Raw genomic sequence first — 12,224 nt, forward strand, 5'->3', positions numbered from 1 at the left:
CACAACTGGCCACTACATTTTCGAGCTCTGTTTTGATCTCGTTCTTAGAAAAAACGGGACTTTACTGTAATCTATGCTTTTGGCGTTGCTCAGTGATGCTCTATTTTTGCATTGACTTTGATTTGGTTGCGAAATTTTGACCGGTGCACATCTACAGACTAACTTTCTGAAATTTTTAAAATGCCTGGCAAAAGACTAAGCTTTGACGTTGTCCAGTTGATTTACTATAATCACCAGTTGGGCAAATCTGTTGCAGACATGGTAGACATGTTTTCAGTATCAAGGAAAACAATTTACAATGTCCTAAGTCGCGCGAAAAACGAAGGGAGACTGGAAACCAAATCTGGAGGTGGCCGTAAAAGGAAGATAGACAAACGGGAAGACCGCATAATCATGAGGAAAATTAATCAGAATCCGCAAATATCGGTCAGGACTCTGGCCAAGGAACTTGACGAAGAACTTGACTTGGTTGTTTCACACGAAACAGTACGCCAGGTTATTCTACGCCATAAATACTCTTCCAGAGTGGCACGAAAAAAACCGCTGCTTTCGTCGGTCAATGTGGAAAAGCGCTTCACTTTCGCTGTTAACATGATCAGTAAGCCGGCAGAGTATTGGGATGACGTCATATTTTGCGACGAAACAAAAATGATGCTATATTTCAATGATGGTTCACCCAGAGTATGGCGCAAGCCGTTAACAGCTTTAGATAACCGAAACATCATTCCGACTGTAAAGCTTTGAAAACTTTCGGCTATGATTTGGGGGTGCATCTCTAGCCGAGGAGTGGGAAATATTGAATTTATTGAGAACACAATGGATGCCAAACAGTACCTCCAAATTTTAAAAACAAATTTAAAAAGCAGTGCGGAGAAATTTGGTCTCATTACGGACAATAGGGCCAAATTTAAGTTTTATCAAGACAATGATCCCAAACATAAAGAGTCCAATGTGAGAGCTTGGCTGCTTTACAACTGTGAAAAAGTTATTGATACACCACCCCAGAGTCCCGATCTTAACCCCATTGAAAATTTGTGGGCCTATTTGAAGAAGAAAGTGGGAAAAAGACGCCATGCTTCACTTCATTTCCGATGTGAACAAAAAAAAAGATTGGAGTTCGCAAAACTTCACTTAAATAAGCCAGATTCTTTTTGGGAGAATGTTATATTTAGTGAGGAGTCTAAATATAATATATTCGGACATGATGGACCATCCAAAGTATGGAGAAAGGATAATCCAGCCATGAAAGAGAAAGACCTCATCCCAACAGTGAAGCATGGCGGTGGAAATGTAATGGTTTGGGGGTGTAAGAAGCAGCTGGACCTGGGCAAATGGTGTTTATTGAGACCAAGATGGACAAACACATCTACAAGAAAATTTTGACTGACAATTCAATGGCGAGTGTCGAAAAATTGGGTCTTGAAGCGATGAGTTTCTTGTTTCAACAAGACGATGACCCCAAAAATACCTCGTTTTTGGTTCAAGAATGGCTGTTGTATCAGTGCAAGCAGTTAAAAACGCCGCCGCAGTCACCAGATCTGAACCCCATAGAGCATGTTTGGGATTTGCTAGAAAAAAAAATTAGGAAACATAAAATTTCCTCCAAGGAAATCCTTAAAACGGCTCTGATGACGGAATGGGAGAAAATTAATCCCAATGAAACCAATCATTTGGTAAAAAGTATGCCCCGACGTCTAAAAGCTGTTATTGAAGCTAAGGGCGGCCCCACAAAATATTGAAATCAGAAAAAATTGGGGACAATAAGTTTTTTTCGTACAAAATAAAAAGTGTCCGAATAATTGTTGTGCGTAAAAAAGTGGCCTTTTTGATACTTTTAATTTTTTTGATATGCCAAAAAAGGTTTTTTATGTTTTTAGATTTGAAATTAGTAGTAGTAATATCCATGTTCATAATGAAATAAAAATTTTTTTTCAAACTTAAATACTTTTCAAGTTATTTATAAAGAAAGTTGATATAGACGAGTGTCCGAATAAATGTTGTGCTGACTGTATATGCGATAATATATTGCGCTATGGCGAATTTTGGCAAAATGCGGGAAAGACAGCATGTGGCCTCCATTTTATAGTCCGTGGGCCACGTGAAATTGAAGCAGAGGCAGAGGTGATACTGAGCCGCTTCTGTCTCTTCCCTCTCGCTTTGGCACATGCAGATCCGCATGGTTCTTTTGCTGCTCCTATGTATGTGTTTCGCTGTCGGCACTCTCTCTGCCCGCTTTCGGATTCCGACGCTTTGGTTGTGCCCGAAGTTCGGGCCTCTGCTTGCCGTTACTTTGTATATGTGTGTGTGTGTGTATGCCGTTCTTTTGTCTGGGCTGTGGAAATCTAGGGATGGCAGCTGCGCCTAGTGATGGAATGTTTTGTGACTATTTTTGAGCAGATTTTTTAAGCTGTTGATAGTCACCAAAGAAGTGGAATAAAATTAGTAAAAACTAATGTAGACATGAAGTCATTGCCGAATACAAATGTATTACAGTTTTGGAAAAAAGTAGTGTCCAGATAACGAGTCCGAGATAACGAATAACGAGATAAGTCCGTCCCAGACACATGGTTAAGAGTGCCTCCACCCGGACAAGCGTTGGCCTTCAGGGCATCAACGTTGTAAGCAGCGACGTTGCGTTCAATTCGAATAGCAAAAATAAAGAATATAATAAAAATAAAATACAAATTTAAGTTCGATGTACATATATTTATTATAATGTATTTATTAATTTTTATTAGCGCAAAATATTTTCAAGATTGCTTATTACTTAATCCATGCGATAATATTGCGACATAATATTGGAATTATGTTGCTTTTTTTCTGGAGGACTTACAAATGTCGTTTGAAAGCGTCATATCTCCGACATACATACATATGTATCTCCGCGCGGAGCCATGACGCGTAGAAGTGAAATATCTCCGCGCAGCGATTTTGAGCAAATTATGCCGATACACCATCGAAAAATACAAAAAAAAAGAAAACAAAAGGAACAAATAAATTTGCAGTGGCTACGCAGCGCCCGACGACATGTTCTGACTGATTTTCTGTCCCTCTCACACATACTCTTTATCTTCAGCTGTTTACTTAACTGTAAATGCACCGTAAAAAACATTGTCTTACTTGAGCAAATATATGTAGCTACTGCAAAATTTATGAATAGCGTTTTTATTAGGAAGCTAATTTCATTAAACAAAAATTGTTAAAGGAGGCCGTGCTGTATTTAAAGTAATATAAACGTATTATTTAATATGTAAATATGTAGATAATTTATTGTTATTAAACATGTGTATAAAATATAATGTTATAGATTATTTTTTTCAGTGCAATAGGCAAAGCGTACGAGGCGCGCGCCAAAAATATGCCGCATTATTCTGCTGCATTCATTCCGATTCGGTTTCTCAGAGAATAAGAACATGGACTACGAAAATGTTAAATTTTAATTTAGAGAAGGAAGCCAAGCGGGCTGCTCGTTACTGTTGTTAATTAATTGTGCAGAGCAACCTCTATGTGTGCGTAGTTAGTCAATCTTGGTAGTTTCGTTTCTGCCTGTCCAGTCCGATCGATCTTGTGTTAGGGATTAAAACAGCACGCAAATTTTAATATGGTTATAGGTATCCAACGCGAGCTGGTAGCACAGTGGTAAATTCTCATTTCAGTACATTTGCATACGACACTAACAATGAAAATTAGTTATACCCGATACTCAAAGAGCACAGGGGTATGCTCGATTTTTTGTGAAAGTGGTTGTGTGTAACGCCCAGAAGAAAGCGTTTCCAAAGCTATAAAGTATAATTATTCATGATCAGCATCAATATTCGAGTCGATAAAGCCATGTTTATATGTGCGTCCTGATGAGATCTCAGAGACTATAACAGCTATAACAGCTATAACAGACCGGATTATTATAATAATTATTATAGTCAGAAGGAACCAATGAAATTTCAGTGACTACGATAGCGTAGCCACTGTTTTCCACTGTTGTTCTGTATCAAAGAAAACTATTAACAATGTTTTAAGTCGCGATGACAAACGATCAGACCTTATCAGCCAGCCTTATCATGCGGAAAATTAACCAAAATCCGCAAATATCGGTTAGGACTTTGGCCAATAAGCTTGACGAGGAACTTGACTTGGTTCTGTCAAACGACACAGTACGCCAGGCCATTCTACGTCATAAGTACTCTTCCAGAGTTGCAAGAAAGAAACTGCTTCTTTCGTCGGTAAATGTGCAAAAGCGCTTTCCTTTTGCTGGAAACAAGATCAGTAAGCCGGCTGAGTATTGGGATGACGTAATATTTTCCGACGAAACAAAAATTATGTTATGCAACAATGAAGGTCCACCCAGAGTATAGCGCAAGCCATTAACTGCTTTGGAAAATCGAAACGTCATGCCTACTGAAAAGTTTGGAAAACTTTCGGCTATGATTTGGGGTCGTATCTCTAGCCGAGGAGTCGGAAATATAGTATTTTCATATAGTATATTTCAGATAGTATTATCAAACGCCATTATTTTCTTACCTAAAGTCAAAAAATTTAATTTATTTTCAGTGCCTTAAGAGTTTTTCGACATACTGTGTGTCCGAAACAAAACAATTACCGCCCAAGTATGGAAATATGGACATACAAACATAAATACCCTGCAGTCTGTACCAGCAGTGAGCGATGACGAATGTCATCTAGGCGTTGACGCCAGCCAAATCGAGCCCTTTGATTTCTCTTTTGTTTCCCCCACAAAGGGCGAAAATCTGTGGCATCCACAATTTCAAAGATACAAGAAAATTGCAGAATCGTAGAGGATGACTATATCTTCTAGAGTGTAAAATCTAAGCCAGATCGTATAATTATTATAGCCAGAATCAAGAATTAAGTTTCATGGTCAGTTTTGCCAATTGTAAAATATGAGTTCAAGGATCTCAGAACCTATAAGAGCTAGAGCAACCAAATTTGGTATCCACACTCCTGTGATATCGGAGCCACACCCCCTTTCGCCCCCGCAAAGGACGAAAATCTGGGGCATCCACAAATCTCAGAAACTATTAAGGCTGTTAGATCTCACTATAAAACGTATATCTCAAAATTTCGCCCCACCCCCTTCGGCCTCCACAAAGGACGAAAATTTATTGCATCCACAATATTGCAGATTCGACAATCCGGTATCCGATATCCGGTTGCTGAATCTGGATCAGATCGGATCATTTTTATAGCCGAAAGGAACAAATCAATTTACAGTGGCTACGCAGCGCCCGACGACACGTTCTGACTGACTTTCTGTCTCTCTCGCACGCACTCTTTGTCGTGTCGTTTAATATTCGCGGCGTCTGCCGGAGGAGAGCCGCATTGACTAAATATCGGGTATAAATAAAGGAGTTGTGGTCTCCTCAGCAACTCACAACGTTCCCCCTCGTTCTTTCTTCGCTTTGCATTTGCTAAGTGCTGTGATTATTATTATTATTATTATCAAGTAAGTGCAGTGTTTAAATAATTAATAATATGTTTCGCGGTAAATAAAGAAAATCTCAATTGTATGAAAAGTCAAATTTGTAAAAAATAACAACAAGTAACCCTTATTTGTGCGGCTTGGCTCGAGCAGGTACGTATTTTTACGCGTGTTTTGTTTTTGTTGTTGGAGTAAATGAACAGGCCACCGCTGACCTACAGTGAACGTTGTTTTTGTTGAAACAAACATCCGTTTTAAAAGCGAACGAATTCTTTCTGTTTATACAATTGAACCGAATTATTAGTAGCTTAGTAAAATATAAAAGAAAAATGGAAAAAGAAAATGGAGTAATTGTACATACACACAGTATGTCAAGAAACTCTTTACACACTGAAAATAAATTAAATTTTTTGACTTTGGATAAGAAAATAATGGCCTTTAGTTCAAATTTATCAAATTTTTTTAATTCATAACCATTCAGGGATTAATTATAAAGTAGTTAGTGAAAAAAAAATAACAAAACTATAAATAGGTAACTTACAAAACAACAAAAACAATGATTACTCATTTTTGACACTGTCAAGAAACTCTTTACACATTTCGTTTTTGTAATGTGCCAGAAATTCATATTCGTAGAGGTGTGAGATTGTATGTACGGATGGAGGTTGTACATACTTTTTTTGACGGTCAGACACCAATAGTATAGCAGGATTTCGGAACGTGTACCTCTAGCCATGCTCTAACTAGCTCGCCGGAATGTCGTGGGATCTTTCCTACTCTCCTATCTGCTATACGAACACATTCGCAAAGATGTTTTAGGTACACTTGATTTAATGTTCAAAAGGAACTCTACAAAAGAAATCAAAAAGAAAAGAATGTGAATTTTAACTAACTGTTTAACCGACTACCGACAAATAGTCAGGCTATATTCCGTCGCTCTTGGGGAACTCAGATGACTTTGACCCCCTCTCTACCCTCCCTACCTTTGTATGCCGTTTAATCGACAGCATAACCCTAATCGAGCGCATCTCTATTTGATCATCGGACTTCCTCAGGCTCTACTCAGGACAAACACGAAAGGTTTAATGTTCCATTATTATCTACTAATTATTATTTAATAATTCAAAATTTAAGGGTTTGGACTTCATGGTTTTCCAGATAAGTATAAACTTAGCATAAAGTAATTAAATAAAGAAGGAGGAAATAGTATCCAGTTATACCTAGTTATATGTGTATATGTATATAGGACTTATGTGTAGAGAATATGGCGTAAAAGAAATTAAATTGGAAAGAAGAGAAAAATATGATAATTATATAACTAGAAGGCAAACGTGAAAGAAAAATTAGTAGCCGATCCGCTTTAAATTATGGCACGGATATGGTTGTTTTATATACCAGAATAGAAGTTTTATCAGACAGATATATATTTCAAAAATAATCGAGAATTCCGTTTAAGGAAGTTTCGTAACTCACTCATACTTTATACGAATTATCCGGCGTGTCCGTTGAGCTCAAGGGGCGACGTAGGAACATATTCTGAGGAAGGGAGAAAAATTATGAATATACAGGTCTTCACTTCTAATTCGGATGAAACACCGATTTTCTTTCCATTTCCATACCCGTACGACGACGATTTGCCACTCAACGGCGGATCTTAAAAAAATGTGGTTTTCATTTGCGCTAATTTCTAATTATGGGTAATTATATACATTATTGGTTTTTTTTTTTTTCTTTTTAAATCTAGACAATACAAAAATAGTTAGTGCGTAGCCTAATCTTTAATAAATGGAAAATCTCATGACGAGACTCAAAACTAATACTTTGGTACATTTTCACACGACGACTATTAAACGGCAGTGTGGATCGCCGCAGAATAATGTTTTATTTTCACAGTTTGAGAGCCACTCCACACATTGCGAAGAACTACATGCGAAAGCCTTAGCCGCGCGCTTAATTCATAAGCGAGAAGGGTGACGAGGGCGGCATATTAGTTTCTCCGAACTCGCAAGAAAACCATTCTTCTCGTCTTACTCCAAAATGTACTTCAGCTCAAGTATGCATCCACATAACTTCGGGTTTCACTCTGGTATATCTTTGAACGGCTCTTTCTGGTTTATTTGGTTGTAGTTATCGTTGGTTTATGTAGATGCTGGTTCCTGGGAAATCCGAGGTCTTTCCCAGATCTACTAAGAAATCGATGGACTTTGACGACCTCGTTCTTGGAGGGGGGTCAATTGGTTTTTCTTTCCCAGTGTCGAACGTAGTAAGATTTCCAGCCCTATGATACGAGACTGTTAAAGCTGTGTCACTATTGTAAGGTCCAAATACCTTTTATTTTTTTTTAATAAAAAAGGAATAATGTAGTCCACCAGAACTTCAATTTACTTGGCACGTGTTTGATTGCACAACGTTTTCAAATTCACTTGTATATATATATTTGTATAAAAAGACACATCCGAATTCGCGCAGCTTCACTATAGCAATGATCTAGCCAGAAGTTCTATTACTTGCATTAGCCCTTACGATCGGAACTTTACCTTCCACAACCAACGGGGTAATCGTACGATTTTAGACAAAGCTTACACCTTGCTTCCCTAGATAACGGAGTAATCGTACGATGCTAAGCAAAGCTTACACATAGCTTCCACGACTAACGGAATTATGATTTCTAGTAAAGCTTTAAAACATAACTCCCACAAATCCACGCTGCTTCTCTAAATTAGACATTAAGCTCTTCAATGGAAGCTTAAACTACTGCTCTCTTGTAATTGATCTCTTATCTTGTTTTTGTAAAGAGCAGAGTTAATGTTGAACGCGAGCGCCGTACTTCCCAAGCTGTTCTCTGGAGTTTTAGAGTCACAACTGGCCACTACATTTTCGAGCTCTGTTTTGATCTCGTTCTTAGAAAAAACGGGACTTTACTGTAATCTATGCTTTTGGCGTTGCTCAGTGATGCTCTATTTTTGCATTGACTTTGATTTGGTTGCGAAATTTTGACCGGTGCACATCTACAGACTAACTTTCTGAAATTTTTAAAATGCCTGGCAAAAGACTAAGCTTTGACGTTGTCCAGTTGATTTACTATAATCACCAGTTGGGCAAATCTGTTGCAGACATGGTAGACATGTTTTCAGTATCAAGGAAAACAATTTACAATGTCCTAAGTCGCGCGAAAAACGAAGGGAGACTGGAAACCAAATCTGGAGGTGGCCGTAAAAGGAAGATAGACAAACGGGAAGACCGCATAATCATGAGGAAAATTAATCAGAATCCGCAAATATCGGTCAGGACTCTGGCCAAGGAACTTGACGAAGAACTTGACTTGGTTGTTTCACACGAAACAGTACGCCAGGTTATTCTACGCCATAAATACTCTTCCAGAGTGGCACGAAAAAAACCGCTGCTTTCGTCGGTCAATGTGGAAAAGCGCTTCACTTTCGCTGTTAACATGATCAGTAAGCCGGCAGAGTATTGGGATGACGTCATATTTTGCGACGAAACAAAAATGATGCTATATTTCAATGATGGTTCACCCAGAGTATGGCGCAAGCCGTTAACAGCTTTAGATAACCGAAACATCATTCCGACTGTAAAGCTTTGAAAACTTTCGGCTATGATTTGGGGGTGCATCTCTAGCCGAGGAGTGGGAAATATTGAATTTATTGAGAACACAATGGATGCCAAACAGTACCTCCAAATTTTAAAAACAAATTTAAAAAGCAGTGCGGAGAAATTTGGTCTCATTACGGACAATAGGGCCAAATTTAAGTTTTATCAAGACAATGATCCCAAACATAAAGAGTCCAATGTGAGAGCTTGGCTGCTTTACAACTGTGAAAAAGTTATTGATACACCACCCCAGAGTCCCGATCTTAACCCCATTGAAAATTTGTGGGCCTATTTGAAGAAGAAAGTGGGAAAAAGACGCCATGCTTCACTTCATTTCCGATGTGAACAAAAAAAAAGATTGGAGTTCGCAAAACTTCACTTAAATAAGCCAGATTCTTTTTGGGAGAATGTTATATTTAGTGAGGAGTCTAAATATAATATATTCGGACATGATGGACCATCCAAAGTATGGAGAAAGGATAATCCAGCCATGAAAGAGAAAGACCTCATCCCAACAGTGAAGCATGGCGGTGGAAATGTAATGGTTTGGGGGTGTAAGAAGCAGCTGGACCTGGGCAAATGGTGTTTATTGAGACCAAGATGGACAAACACATCTACAAGAAAATTTTGACTGACAATTCAATGGCGAGTGTCGAAAAATTGGGTCTTGAAGCGATGAGTTTCTTGTTTCAACAAGACGATGACCCCAAAAATACCTCGTTTTTGGTTCAAGAATGGCTGTTGTATCAGTGCAAGCAGTTAAAAACGCCGCCGCAGTCACCAGATCTGAACCCCATAGAGCATGTTTGGGATTTGCTAGAAAAAAAAATTAGGAAACATAAAATTTCCTCCAAGGAAATCCTTAAAACGGCTCTGATGACGGAATGGGAGAAAATTAATCCCAATGAAACCAATCATTTGGTAAAAAGTATGCCCCGACGTCTAAAAGCTGTTATTGAAGCTAAGGGCGGCCCCACAAAATATTGAAATCAGAAAAAATTGGGGACAATAAGTTTTTTTCGTACAAAATAAAAAGTGTCCGAATAATTGTTGTGCGTAAAAAAGTGGCCTTTTTGATACTTTTAATTTTTTTGATATGCCAAAAAAGGTTTTTTATGTTTTTAGATTTGAAATTAGTAGTAGTAATATCCATGTTCATAATGAAATAAAAATTTTTTTTCAAACTTAAATACTTTTCAAGTTATTTATAAAGAAAGTTGATATAGACGAGTGTCCGAATAAATGTTGTGCTGACTGTATATGCGATAATATATTGCGCTATGGCGAATTTTGGCAAAATGCGGGAAAGACAGCATGTGGCCTCCATTTTATAGTCCGTGGGCCACGTGAAATTGAAGCAGAGGCAGAGGTGATACTGAGCCGCTTCTGTCTCTTCCCTCTCGCTTTGGCACATGCAGATCCGCATGGTTCTTTTGCTGCTCCTATGTATGTGTTTCGCTGTCGGCACTCTCTCTGCCCGCTTTCGGATTCCGACGCTTTGGTTGTGCCCGAAGTTCGGGCCTCTGCTTGCCGTTACTTTGTATATGTGTGTGTGTGTGTATGCCGTTCTTTTGTCTGGGCTGTGGAAATCTAGGGATGGCAGCTGCGCCTAGTGATGGAATGTTTTGTGACTATTTTTGAGCAGATTTTTTAAGCTGTTGATAGTCACCAAAGAAGTGGAATAAAATTAGTAAAAACTAATGTAGACATGAAGTCATTGCCGAATACAAATGTATTACAGTTTTGGAAAAAAGTAGTGTCCAGATAACGAGTCCGAGATAACGAATAACGAGATAAGTCCGTCCCAGACACATGGTTAAGAGTGCCTCCACCCGGACAAGCGTTGGCCTTCAGGGCATCAACGTTGTAAGCAGCGACGTTGCGTTCAATTCGAATAGCAAAAATAAAGAATATAATAAAAATAAAATACAAATTTAAGTTCGATGTACATATATTTATTATAATGTATTTATTAATTTTTATTAGCGCAAAATATTTTCAAGATTGCTTATTACTTAATCCATGCGATAATATTGCGACATAATATTGGAATTATGTTGCTTTTTTTCTGGAGGACTTACAAATGTCGTTTGAAAGCGTCATATCTCCGACATACATACATATGTATCTCCGCGCGGAGCCATGACGCGTAGAAGTGAAATATCTCCGCGCAGCGATTTTGAGCAAATTATGCCGATACACCATCGAAAAATACAAAAAAAAAGAAAACAAAAGGAACAAATAAATTTGCAGTGGCTACGCAGCGCCCGACGACATGTTCTGACTGATTTTCTGTCCCTCTCACACATACTCTTTATCTTCAGCTGTTTACTTAACTGTAAATGCACCGTAAAAAACATTGTCTTACTTGAGCAAATATATGTAGCTACTGCAAAATTTATGAATAGCGTTTTTATTAGGAAGCTAATTTCATTAAACAAAAATTGTTAAAGGAGGCCGTGCTGTATTTAAAGTAATATAAACGTATTATTTAATATGTAAATATGTAGATAATTTATTGTTATTAAACATGTGTATAAAATATAATGTTATAGATTATTTTTTTCAGTGCAATAGGCAAAGCGTACGAGGCGCGCGCCAAAAATATGCCGCATTATTCTGCTGCATTCATTCCGATTCGGTTTCTCAGAGAATAAGAACATGGACTACGAAAATGTTAAATTTTAATTTAGAGAAGGAAGCCAAGCGGGCTGCTCGTTACTGTTGTTAATTAATTGTGCAGAGCAACCTCTATGTGTGCGTAGTTAGTCAATCTTGGTAGTTTCGTTTCTGCCTGTCCAGTCCGATCGATCTTGTGTTAGGGATTAAAACAGCACGCAAATTTTAATATGGTTATAGGTATCCAACGCGAGCTGGTAGCACAGTGGTAAATTCTCATTTCAGTACATTTGCATACGACACTAACAATGAAAATTAGTTATACCCGATACTCAAAGAGCACAGGGGTATGCTCGATTTTTTGTGAAAGTGGTTGTGTGTAACGCCCAGAAGAAAGCGTTTCCAAAGCTATAAAGTATAATTATTCATGATCAGCATCAATATTCGAGTCGATAAAGCCATGTTTATATGTGCGTCCTGATGAGATCTCAGAGACTATAACAGCTATAACAGCTATAACAGACCGGATTATTATAATAATTATTATAGTCAGAAGGAA

General features: G+C 38.1%; 2 long non-coding RNA genes across 2 annotated transcripts; both read right to left on the reverse strand.

Moving 5' to 3' along the window:
* Positions 1-1,438: 1,438 nt before the first annotated feature.
* LOC117193865 lies at positions 1,439-2,976 on the reverse strand. Its single transcript, XR_004474715.1, has 3 exons — positions 2,834-2,976; positions 2,492-2,600; positions 1,439-2,407 (listed from the first exon to the last, which is right to left on the reverse strand). It is a non-coding gene; the product is annotated as an uncharacterized LOC117193865 (long non-coding RNA).
* Positions 2,977-9,732: 6,756 nt separating this feature from the next.
* Positions 9,733-11,270, reverse strand: LOC117193983. The gene is made up of 3 exons (XR_004474716.1): positions 11,128-11,270; positions 10,786-10,894; positions 9,733-10,701 (listed from the first exon to the last, which is right to left on the reverse strand). It is a non-coding gene; the product is annotated as an uncharacterized LOC117193983 (long non-coding RNA).
* Between the last annotated feature and the right edge of the window lie 954 nt (positions 11,271-12,224).

This window comes from Drosophila miranda, chromosome XL (genome assembly GCF_003369915.1).
Source record: "Drosophila miranda strain MSH22 chromosome XL, D.miranda_PacBio2.1, whole genome shotgun sequence".
NCBI classification, from domain to species: Eukaryota; Metazoa; Arthropoda; class Insecta; order Diptera; family Drosophilidae; genus Drosophila; species Drosophila miranda.